The sequence below is a fragment of the Ranitomeya variabilis genome, chromosome 2 (assembly GCF_051348905.1).
Source record: "Ranitomeya variabilis isolate aRanVar5 chromosome 2, aRanVar5.hap1, whole genome shotgun sequence".
Taxonomy (NCBI): Eukaryota; Metazoa; Chordata; class Amphibia; order Anura; family Dendrobatidae; genus Ranitomeya; species Ranitomeya variabilis.
This window is the reverse complement of record NC_135233.1, coordinates 350,035,498-350,048,563: the sequence shown is the minus strand read 5'-3', so window position 1 is coordinate 350,048,563 and position 13,066 is coordinate 350,035,498. Positions and strand designations below refer to the sequence as shown.

Sequence of the window (13,066 nt, the reverse complement as noted above, 5' to 3'; positions counted from 1 at the left end):
TGCAGCAGACCGCTCCGTGTATACGGCTAGAATTGTGTGCATCCGTGTGTACGGGCTTCTGCATCAATGATTTATGTTATACCGCCACATAATGCAACCTGTTATAGCTGTGCCGTCCTCCCCAGGCAGAGCTGAAGTAGAGGGGTAGGGGTCGCACTTGTTACCCCAGTTCTAGGTATGTTTCTATACTGGACTTTTTTTTTGCTATTTTATTCTATAATTTAGAGACTCCTTAGGGCAACGCAATGATTAACGGACCGCACATCACTATATATTAAGTGCGGGGCGGCACAGGCAGCGACTCCCTGGGGGGCTGCTTTCCGTTCTCCTACTGCACCCGCGTTTAATAGCCATTTTGGGGACGGCGTGCTGCTGTGCCAGCTTTTCTCAGTCTATCCGCATGCTGCTGGGGTGGAGCCTACCAAATGATATCGCCCGCCGTAAAAATGATGTCATGCCGAAAATTATGTACACCCGCCGAGCACAGCGACACCCCCTTTAAATAATTTATGGGTTACGCAAAGCAGTGCATGCAGGATTTCATGATTTTTTTTTTTTCTTTTAAAGGGAAAGCAGCTAAAGGTCATACAGTTACATTTAATAATTAAAAGCACAGGAGAGGATGTGTTCTGTAATGTCTACCTCCCGGTCCGCCCCTCCTCGGTGCTGCGCCTATGTCAGAGCGAGGGGGGACGTATTAGAGGTGAATGATTGTCTTGACCCGGGATATGTCATCCGATGATTGCTATCCTGTTCCACCACTGACATTGATGGGGCATAGCCCTCTTACATTTCCTATCTCTCACCTTGTCTGTGTCACGGCGAGGCATGGTTTATACAAGAATATGGTCGCACACTATATTGCGGCACACATGATGCGTTAATGTCCTTAAAACTATATTATATTCATTGTTGTGTGGCTAGTGCAGTACTACTACTCCCAGCATGCCTGCTGTAAACCATAGATATAAATAAACCTTTTTGAAAGGGGGGGCGTCAAAATGTACGGACTATCCTTTACCTGGCCATACACCAACGGACTGTAATTCCGTGTGACAATGGCCTGTCTTCCCTGAGAACAAAAGGATGGGGCATGTTAAAATTCGATATGCCCAATCTTTTCTTCCCTGACGTATTCTGAATAAATGCCTCACAAATTCCCATTGGATGGTTGGCCGTTCCTCCAAAATCATCTGTCCAATGACATAGGACGATCTGCAGGTGCTCACCCATGACATTCAGTTTTTCATGGGGGTTTAAAGGGGTTATACAGAGAAATATTCTATTTATTCCTTTTCCTCATTTATACTCTTCATATTTTCACTCTGTATTGAGGTTACACCCCTGGTCGTGTATTTTCGTCGTCCCGGACTATGACATAACGGTCATTTCTAGACGCATTTGTTTCCTTGGTCAGACGCGCCCGCTCTGCTGTCTTCCCTTTCCACCATACGCCGCAATAATGTGAGCACTGGGGCATGGGGCACCATGACTTACGCCTCGTCTAAAACTGAAGGCATCTGCGGGCGGCACAGTTGTCAGGCGGGTGCGTTTGGATGATAAATCAGGCGGTGGGCCGCCGCTCTCAGTTGCCTTTGTGATGAACGCCTTCCTCCTCGGGTGCAGATTGCGTTCCTGTGCATTTGTGCTCTGATTTTGCAGCAGAATTCCTTGTACTTCAGACTGAATATGTATCTTTCTTTCTTTCCCATAGATACAGAAACCCCTTTGTTGCCTTATCCTTACCTCCGCACCTTGGATCAGAGCTGGGGAATAATTTCATGGAGGATTACATGTGGATGGCTGCTTGAGACCGCTTACCAGAGATCGAAGAAATCCAATGTGAGTACGGCCGGACCGTCCCATCATGTTTGATGAAACGCGCTGTAAACACACGGCTTACAACTAGTCTATTAAATGTCCCTAATCAATGTGTTACTAAGCGTGCACTTTTAAAGGGGCTGTTCAGTTTTATAGAAAAAAATGGCCCACGGTAACGCTTATTCTGCACTAACCTGATGGGAAGTGTGGTCATGTGTTCTACATCCATGTGACCACTGCAGCCAATCGTTAGCTTCAGTGGTCATGTGTTCTACATCCACTATCTTCAGCACTCTTGTACATCTACATTACCATTGCAGCCAATCACTGGCCTCGGCGGTTAAGTGCTCTACACCCATGTGACTACCGCAGTCAACTAACTCTCAGGAGTCATGTTCCCTACATCCATCTGACCACTGCAGCCAATCAGTGGCGTAAGTGCTCATGTGTGATGCATCCATGTGATCACTGCAGCCAGTCACTAACTTCAGTGCTCATGTGCCTTGCATCTGTGACCTCTGCAGTCAATCACTGGACTTGGGGGTCATGGGTCATACATCCTCATGAGCACTGCAGCTTCGGAGTTCATGTGCTGTACATCCATGATCACACTGCAGTTAGGCCTGTGATTAAGTGGTCATGTGTTATACGTGTTAGTATCACCCCTTAAGCTATAGATTAGCTGCGCTGATCTTTTGGACGTAGCACCTTTTAATAAAGGTGGTCAAATGGTCCTTCTGTCTATGGTCCTGGTGAACGCGACCTTTGAAGACTTTTTCGGTGGTTTTGAAGCGTATTTGCTTTATGGATGTCGAGATCATAATCTGAACAATCCACAATTCTGCACTTATTTATTTATTTATTTTTTTTAAACCCTTTTTATGTTTTCGTTTGCGCTGCGTCCGCGGCGTGTCCCGTCTAGTGATCAGCGATTATCATGCTATTTGACCTGTGTAATCGCTGCTTTTTCTCATTGAGCATTAATCACCCGTGCACCAGGTTTTTTAATCAGTAATTACAGTTTCCACTGGAGGAGGCTGAGCTCTCATGTTGAAGAAAATCCTAATAAATACGGGGGATGGAGAACAGTCACATTTTCCAGTTCCACTTGTTAAATCTCTTTAGTATTTTTTTTGTCTTTTTTTTTTTTTTTTGGGGCTCATCTGACGAGCCAATTTCTGTAATATGCAAAGGAAAATAATCTGTTTTATTTCTTTTGGTCAAATCAGTACAAATAAAGCAACATTCTGCGTGCATTACGCTCGGCGGGCCGGATTTAGATGGATTCAATAATCCACAGTTTGGATTAAAGGATTTTTTTTTTAGTGAGATTGGGTAGCTGTTTGGAGGAGCGAGTATGAAACCATTAGCGGAGGAGATTTTACATTCTGCTGCTGAGGGACAATACGGAGGACCCCTCTATATTACTATATATATTCCTGTAGTTCTTGACCAAGTGTGCACACACTGCAGCAGGGATTTTGGCCCCCTCCTCCATACAGATCTTCTCCAGATCTTTCAGGTTTTGGGGCTTTCACTGAGCAACATTGAGTTTCAGCTCCCTCCAAAACTTTTCTCTTGGGTTTTGGTCTGGAGGCTGGCTATGCCACCTCAGGACCTTGAAATGCTTTTTACAGAGCCATTCCTTAGTTGCCATGGCTGTGTGTTTCAGGTCATTGTTATGATGGAAGACCCAGCCACGACCCATCTTCAATGCACTTACTGAGGAAAGGAGGTTGTTGGCTAAAATCTCACTATACATGACCCCATCCATCCTCCCTTCAATACTATGCCATCGTCCTGTCCCTTTTGCAGCAAAGCACCCCCAAAGTATGATGTTTCATCCACCATGTCTCACATTTGGGATGGTGTTCTTGGGGTTGTAATCATCCTTCTTCCTCCAAATACGGCGAGTGGAGTCGATACTAAAAAGTTCTATTTTGGTCTCATCTGACCATGCGATCTTCTCCCATGCCTCCTCTGGGTCATCCAGATGGTCATTAGCGAACTAAAGACTGGCCTGGACATGCTGGCGTGAACAGGGGGATCTTGTGTACCCTGCAGGATTTTAATCCATGACACCATAGTGTTTTACAAATCAAAAAAATTGAATAAATTGAGGACTAATCAGAACTAGTTGTGTACATGTAATCCCTTTAAAACTTAGCTTTTATTATAATTATAAACCATAAATATAAAAGCTTGACCCAAAGCAAACCTTGGTTTAATACCATAAACAATGCCACAATATAGGTCACCTATTCAGGTACTGCACTATAGCCTGCTGCTCTTACCTGCCTTACTGTGGAGGTTGGCACCCTAAGAAACGATTATTTGGCGCCCCCACTCAACGCAGGCTGTCCCTCTCTTCCCTACAATGTCCCTCTAGATGTAGGTGAGAAAACAATATAGTGAAGAACAGTGGTGAATAAAAAGAGGTTTCACAGATATATAGATGCAAACAGTACCCACAAAAGATTTTTAACAGGTGCCTCCAAATACTATATTGATGATCCAGCATACAGCTAAACACCAATCAGATATAAATATTCAGTCCAGCCAATAACTGTATTTGTCCCATATAAATGATGGACATATCAATGTCACATACACAATACAAAAAAGGGACCAGCCCAAAAGGATCAGAATATACCAATACAAAATATAAAGTATGACTTAGCGTGTGCTGGTATTGCCCCGACGCGTTTCCCCGTTAGCACGGTTCATCAGGAGGGGATAGTGTGGTCATCAATACCACCGGATGCCATAAGGTGAATAGCATAGTGTTTTACTAATGGTAATGTTTGAGACTGTGGTCCCAGCTTTCTTCAGGTCATTGACCAGGTCCTCCTGTGTAGTTCTTGGCTGATTCCTGACCTTTGTCAGAATTATCCTTACCCCACGAGGCGAGATCTTACATGGAGCTCCAGACCGAGGAAGATTGACAGTCATCTTGTAGTTCTTCCATTTTCTAATAATTGTGCCAACAGTTGTTACCTTCTCACCACGCTGGTTGCCTATTGTCCTGTAGCCCATCCCAGCCTTGTGCAAGTTTACAGTTTTGAACCTGGTGTCCTTTTAACAGCTCTTTGGTCTTGGCCATGGTGGAGAGGGTGGAGTGTGATTGTGTGTGGACAGGTGTCTTTTATACAGGTAACGAGTTCACACAGCTGCAATTATTACAGGTAATGAGTGCAGAGTAGGAGGGATTCTTAAAGGGACTCTGTCACCTGAATTTGAAGGGAACAATTTTCAGTCATATGGGCGGGGTTTTCGGGTGTTTGATTCACCTTTTCCTTACCCGCTGGCTGCATGCTGGCTGCAATATTGGATTGAAGTTCATTCTCTGTCCTCCATAGTACACGCCTGCGTAAGGCAAGATTGCCTTGTGCAGGCATGTACTACGGAGGACAGAGAATGAACTTCAATCCAATATTGCAGCCAGCGGGTAAGGAAAGGGTGAATCAAACACCCGAAAACCCCGCCCATATGACTGAAAATTGTTCCCTCCAAATTCAGGTGACCGAGTCCCTTTAAAGAAAAACTAACAGGTCTGTGAGAGCCAGAATTCTTGCTGGTTGGTTGGTGATCAAATACTTATTTCATGCAATAAAATCCAATTTAATTATGTTAAAATCATGCAATGTGATTTTCTGGCTTTTATTCTTAGATTCTGTCTCTGACAGTTGAAGTGTACCTACGATAAAAATTCCAGACCTCTCCATTCTTTGTAGGTGGGAAAACGTGCAAAATCGTCAGTGTATCAAATACTTATTTTCCCCACTGTTTGGTCACCCAAAGCTCATGTACATGGCCATAATATGGCAATTTCCAACTGTACCCCAGTGAACCTTGGTAAGAAGGATTGTACATGTTGAATTTCAGCGTGCCCATCCTTTATGCAGAACTGTGTTTATGGTGAAGTTGGGATACATGTATGCTTTACTCCAGGAATACTACTGGCTCGTACTCCAGATGTGTCCATAGACCCCTCATACACCCGAGGTAGGATGAAAGACTGTATGGCCTCCATCAGGCTGCCTTATGTCGGTATAATATTCTTTCATGGAGCGTGCCAATATCACCATGCACTGGTATACATTGGCGGCATTTATCGGAAAATCCTCTTGACGTTTGTCTTTGGCACTGTGTCAATAGTTCCTTAGGAGAAATGTTCATATGGAAAGTGTGGGAGGAGATTGCGCAACTTTTGTTCCTGTTCTATTTTTAATTCCAATACAAGCCACATTGGTAGTCCGTGGCCCTGCAAATCTACCTGCTGGCATCTGCGACACCTCTTTTGGTTAGTAGACCCAGTGTACCGCACACTCGCATGATGTTGCAGCGGGCTTACTTGTCAGAAGGGCAGCCAGGGATGTCGGCAGGTAGGAGGTTTATAAAGTCAAGGACTACCAATGTGGCCACTAGACCAGGTTCTAGCAAATTTTTTTGCTCAATTCTTGTATTTTGCAACCCCTGCTGGTTCAGTGTCTGGCTGAAACAACATGGTCTGCTGAGGTTAATTGCTGAGCCCAAGAATGACCTCTACACAGTGTCCAGATACTATGCATTTCTGGTTACCAGGTAACAGCTGATCAGTGGGGTGTCAGTTGTCGGGCCCCCATCGATCTGTTATTGATGACCTAGCCTAAGGATGGGTAATCAATATCGTAGCCTTGGGATGGGTAATCCATATCGTAGTCTTGGACAACCACATTAATCTAGCCTAATGATGGATTGCTTAGCCCATCTATTATGTCTGTCAGCAGAGTTCTGACTATTTACTTAGCCCCCCATTCACATTATATAGGCTTTCGGTTGACCACTATATCCCCCGACTCCCCTATACACAGACAAGCACTCCAAGCCGATGCCAGACCCCTCTATAACCGAGAACAAAAGTATCAGCTGTCAGGAATCCAACATGTTGGATCCTTCTCTCCAACATAATCTGTCGAGGGGTTGTCGTGGCGGGAGCCCCCCATTAACTCGTCGGTCTCCACCGACTTAAGTGTAAGGTATGTGTTAGGCTGACCTTAAGTGGTTGCCAGCAGAATCGGACTAGGTAGGATTAGGATACAACTTGCCACAGTACAAGACCCATAAGGTAAAATATATCATCCAGATACATATAGTATAATATACTTTACAAAAGTGAACCTCCCCTTTAAGTGCTCCCATAGGTTCGAGGTGTGAAATATGAAAATCATAAGTGTCTCCTGTAGTGAATTCCTGGCTCTGTTTATGACCTTGCTCTGTAAATCTTTATTCCTGGAAGCTTATTTGGCCACTGGGGCGCTATTGCGATGACCTCCAAGGACCAATATTCCTTATTTATGCGGTGCCGGTGTATTCCCCAGGGCTGTACAGAGAGGAAGATAAACATGCCATCATAAGAATACAGGAAGATGATATCGGGGGAGAGCTGCTGATTGTATTGTTTCATGAGCCCCCTGAAGAGCAATAGGTGCACAATGCGCCGTTAATATGTGTAAATCTGCAGAAAATTTCACTTTCCTGTCCAATATTATCCAGCAAATAAGCCAAAATTATATCTGAGTACACCTTCTGTTCATTGGATATTCCTGACACAATTATTGCCTTTCTTAACTAACTACAAGTCCCAGCATGCTCTGCCAGCTATACTGAAATTATTTTTTTTTACCTGTTTAAAGTTAGTCTGCAGTCATGAATATAACATTGTTTAATCATGTGTTTAATACTGATGTAGCATAAGGCAGGTTTAAAGTTTTTGCTCCCCATCTGAGAACAGCATGATGTAGGAGCACAGACCCTGATTCCAGCGATATATATCACTTATGGGGCTGCTTGTTGCTGCTTTGATTAAATCACAGATTTATCTGCTGCAGATCTAGCAGAGCTCTGAATGCTGAGCTGTGTATAACCCTGCCCACACCAAGGATTGGCTGCTTTCTGTGTACACAGCAGAAACAGCCAATCATTAGTGGGGGCGGGGTTATGCATATGAAGGGCTACATTGCACGTGACAACTAGTCCTCAAGTGATAATCTCCTGCTGATAAAACTTTTAATTTAACCAAACAAAAGCAAGCTGCCCAGTAAGTGACACTTTGTTGGAATCAGGGTCTCTGGCTTTACTTTATGCTGCTCTCGGTTTAGGTGACAAAAAAAATTGACTTTAAACAACTAGACAAGAGGTCTGCAAATGTTTTTGTAAAATAAGTAAAAATAAAAAATGTACAGGATCTTGTCACAGATTACACCTTCAAAGCATGCAAGGATTTGGCAATGATCGCCGTCCATGCGCTGTCAATAACATGATTTATGTAACTGTGAGGGAAGGATTGTATTGGCGAAAACTGTCCCAACATTCTTCATAAACGAGCGCTAAACACCTTGTGTATTGTGCATTAACCGGACCGAATTAGCACGTCTAAATGCACCGTTGGTCTCTTGCTTGTCAGTACCATTATTGCTTAAGGAATCGTTGATCTGGAGGGGTTTGGTAAAGGGGCCTGCAGCAGGTAGATAGGGGGGAGGATCCTGCTGCAGCCACCTCTGCTGTGTACAGGCAGACACTCGACAGTGAGGAGGAGGACATGCCTGAATTCCTAAGACACACAGAAGATTTCTTTATATATTATCCTAGTTTTGATTGAGACAAAATAAGATCAAGAGGATTGTTTTGTTTTTTTTTAGTTTTTTTTCCTTTTTTTTTTTTTTGGTTGCTCAGGACTAAACAATTTCATGATGACGTTTCACTTTAAGAAGCGATTGGGAAAAGATGCATTTTGAGGAATAGCGCTGCTTACACCAAGCTTCATAGAGATGTGACTTGTTCGCTTCATGGGAAAATATATACGGTATATTTTTTTTACTTGCAAACTTAAAAAAAAAAAAAAAAAGTTATTCTCTTAGTACTCAACTTTAGGACTTGGGTTTTTTTTTTTTTTCTGTTTGCTTTAGGACTACAGTCATTTCCACTGCAAGAAAAGGGTTTGTCAAACAGTCAATTATTTGACACCGATCTACTTCCTTCCCCCACAAACCCCTCACAATGAAGCTTTGTCTTGACGTTCCCGACTCTGCGCTTTCCAAGAAGGGCCTCGAATAACATGGATCGGTTTGAAAAGACTCGCACGTTTTTTATGATTAGCACTAGTTCCCCCCCCTTGTCCTATTCTAGTGAATATCACGGTGACAGGGTTTCATATGCTACATTAATAGCTCTTTGTCCCTTAATCCCTGTGTCTCTCTTTCAAGACAGTATTTCAAAGCGCTTGTTTTTATTGCTGCGCTCCTCCCTCTGGCAGCTGCGCATGAACTGATTTATATAGTGCACCGCTCTGTTCATTATACACAACGTTACAGACGGTCCAGAAAGGCTGCTCACTGGGTGGCGAGGACCTAGAATTGAGATTATATTCCTATACTGATGATGAAACTAAAAAAGAGCGTCGAGATTGCTGTCAAACGTAGAGGCTGTTGAGACGAAGGATTTTGTAGTTGTCAAAGCGTCATAAGGCAGGCTGCGATGGAAGGTGGCAAAACTCAAAACTGGTACTCTGCTCAAGGCAAAATTGAAAAATCATCCTGATAAAAAATTGCAGGGGAGTCGTCCCAGCCCAAATAGATGTCTACTGGTTGTTGGCCAAATTTCCTCATAGTCCCAGTTGGGGACCACATCCCTAAGTTTGGTTATTTTGATAATTGCCAATACACATTAGACAGTGATATCTTTACAGACCACATCAAAGTTGACGTTGCAGAAAAACAAAGAGCCTGTGAAAGCCTAAACGGTGCAACATTTTTATTGAAACCCAATTGCAAAAATTATTTTTTTTAACAAAAATAAATCAAATAATGTACTGCATGAGCGTCACTAAGTGCTTACTGTATGCTGGAGCATGTCCGCATCACTTTACTCACTACACTTGACCACACTTTGGTGACCTCATTCTCTCAAGGTTCCTGCAGGGTGTTAAGGTAGTTTTTGGGTGTGTATCAGTCGGTGCTTAAACCTTCTGCTGTTCGGCAACTCTTTTAGTGCCAGGACCTGCCAATGTGGTAACCTCCTGCCAGAATTAGGGATCATCTACTGACATGAGCCTCAATTGAGCTGCAGCGATTAGGAGCTTTTCAAATTTCAATCTCTGATTCTGGAAAAGTTGTGTGAAATCTAAGCATGCAGTGTTTAGCAACTGGACAGATTCTTGTTTTTTTCCCCTTATTACAAGCATTTGACCTGTTGGCCACGACTCGGGACAGGTGAAAGTACATCTGCCATTTTTCTCTAGGACATTGCTGTATGGCAAACAGACGGATCCCCGTCATAACAGACTACAGATCTCCTCTCCTCCATAACGTGCAGTCAGTAGATAAACTGCAATCTGCAAACTTTCCACCTGCATGGAAATGAGCGCTTGGAATGTCTCTGTAACACCCAGAATATCTAAGGTATTTCAGTGTTTTCATTAAATCTTTGCCTTTAGGGGCTTGCCTCAAAAACTCCGTCCCCCCGAGAGCTCTGTGCAGTTTAGTCGACACTAGTATGGGTGAAGGAGATCAAGAGAAGAATGTGACGACTGCATTTATATGGATACACATGTAACGGGGCTGACGATGAACCTCCAGGAGGTGGCCATGAGTGATGAGCGAACATGCTGGGGTAAGGTGTTATCTGAGCATGCTCAGGTGCTAACAGAGTGTCTTCGGCATGCTCGAAAAATGTTTGTCGCCCCCCCCCAAGGCTCCAAGTCACAGGTGTGATTGCAACCTCACGTGCTATCATTTTGCCCCTAACTGTTATGACATATCATCACATTATCATTGGTTAGAGGGCTGAGTTTGAACATACTAATGTAGCGATATGTCCCCTTCCATGCACAGTAGTGCCCTGGCCACTGGATGAGCAAGGAGCTACATCGTAGCCCAAATGAATGGATCTGGTGGCCTGGGGTGGCGTTGGCTGGTGGCCCGGGGCGGCACTGTGCAGAGATAACTTAAAAGCGGACTCGGCGCTGTGACTCCTTCGTTCTCGGGGTTGGTGGCGGTACGTCCAATGGTCATGAAGTATTATCGTTATAATACCTCCATCACTTTAGAAGATTGGACTTCACCTTTAAAGGGATTGTTGCTGTTTGACCTAGTCACCTTTTGTGAGCTGATCTGCAGTACTGGACACAGCCTGTAGACTAGAATTGTGCCATTTTTGGACGAAAAAAAACAAAACAAAAGTGGGACAAAATCCATGACCGGTTCCGAGGTGCTTGTCATCCAATTTTTTATAGAATCTGGAATGGCAAAACTGCAACAATGCGCCACCACTCTCCTGTTCATAACTGAGCACCATTGCGATTTTGAACTGGAAAAGTTGGGCAATTCTTGCATTTCTATTAGGAGGCTATATGAATTGTCTACCCCTGGTCTCATGGGCCAGGTTTGCCAGGTTTAGCGAGGTGACCTTGGGACAGGAGGCGGCTGGTGCTCAGGTGCGCTATGTGTGGATATATTTTGGTAACCTTCCCCTCACCTCCGCTTTCCTCCTACAGGCCACTGTTTACATTCCATGCGCTGGAGACTGAAAATCTGATATTTTGCCGTGTGCCGCCCAGCTCTGCTGCAAGTTCAGCTGGTTTTTCCTCTTCTTTTCCTCCCTGTGTTTAATATGTAAGCAGAAGCTTGCTATCCCAGAGATGGTGGCGGCTTTAACCCTTCTTGTACCCATAGTCTAGCCTTGCACGAAGTTATGGGTTTTAGGGTATCAACCCCTTCAGCGACACCTATTTCTTGCCACGTGTTTGGTGGAATTATGGAATAGCAGTGACCTGCAATTACATGTTGGTTTAATGCTTCCTTAACAAATAATCCTGGGCTACTCAGGGGTTAACGAGCCCAAAGACATGAAATTAATGTCTAGCAGGTTTAACCCTGCGTCTCCTGTTTTAATGTAATTTTTTTTTTTTAAATTTCTACTTCCCAAGGCTGCGTTTACACGTTGCGCCTACATTGAGGTTTTCCAATATTGTGGCAAAAAAAAAAAAACTAGGCTTCTGTCCGGGTACGATGGTGGTCTTGGGACATTGGCTGGATAATGATATGGACGGTGTTAAATACTTATTAGAAAAGTTTCTTTTAAGGACCTGCCCACCATCTGTTGTGAATGTGTTCCATGGTCACTGACCCTTTAAAATAAAGGTGGTGGTGGGGGGGGGGGTTCTCCACCCATTAAATGAATTGTCTAAAAAAAAAAAAAAAAAAACATGCCTGCTTTCTTCAAAAAATTTGCACCACTTCTGTGTAGGAGTTATGTGTTTTTCCAGCTTGGCTTCTTTGAAGCAGATGGGGACTGTACTGCAATACCACATGCAACCTGTAGACTAGTGTGGCGCTGTTTTTGAAAGAAAGCAGCCATGTTTTTCAAAACTTGGGGTAAGTGCACACTTTGCGGATTTGGCTGCTGATTTGCAGTGGATTTGGCCCTGCAGATCCGCAGCAGTTTTCCATGCGTTGTACAGTACCATGTAAACCTATGGAAAACCAAATCTGCTGTGCACATGCTGCCGAAAATACCGCGCGGAAACGCTGAGGTTTATTTTCCGCAGCATGTCACTTCTTTGTGCGGATTCCTACACCTATTCCTTTATAGGAATCCGCAGGTGTAAAACCGCAGGTGAAATCCACACAAAATCTGCACTGCGTTTTACCTGCGGATTCTGCAAAATCCACGCAAAAATATCCGCAACGTGTGCACATACCCTTAGACGATTCCTTTACAATTCACTGCATAGGTGAATGTTAGCAAGGTGAGGGTCTGACCACTGGGACCCCCAACTAATTGCGCTCCCAACCCCCCCCCCCCCCCCCATTTATCCTCCCCAGCAAGACCGATCCATTGAGTGGCGAACGAGCATTTTTGCTCTTCGTAAACCCCAATGGGAGGCTGGAAGATGAAACGAAACAATCAGCTACTTGCCACGCAACCAATGTAATTTATATGCGGTCGTCGGACACCTTATTCCTATAAACTAGCCTGTCCTAAAATATTAGATCCTGGCAATAAGCATGGAAAGGCCAGGGATGAGGCAAAGAAACACAAGCCAGGTAGTTTTCAGACTTTAAGAGGTAAAAAAAAAATTAAATATATTTTCTTAATTTTTTTTTAGCTATGGTATATAATGTTTTGAATATACTGTATATAATTTTTTTTTTTAAAGAAAATATATAAATACACATTAATCTATTTTTTTACTTCCCAAAATCTG

At 43.7% G+C, this 13,066-nt stretch overlaps 1 protein-coding gene across 6 annotated transcripts in view; it reads left to right on the top strand.

Moving 5' to 3' along the window:
* SIPA1L3 (signal induced proliferation associated 1 like 3) overlaps positions 1 to 13,066 on the top strand; it is a 137,957-nt gene that overhangs the window by 25,223 nt on the left and 99,668 nt on the right. For all 6 annotated transcript variants that reach the window (XM_077285545.1, XM_077285542.1, XM_077285544.1 and 3 more), the window contains exon 2: positions 1,715 to 1,842. The gene's annotated coding sequence lies outside the window, so the exon portion shown is untranslated. The remainder of the gene's footprint in view (positions 1 to 1,714; positions 1,843 to 13,066) is intronic.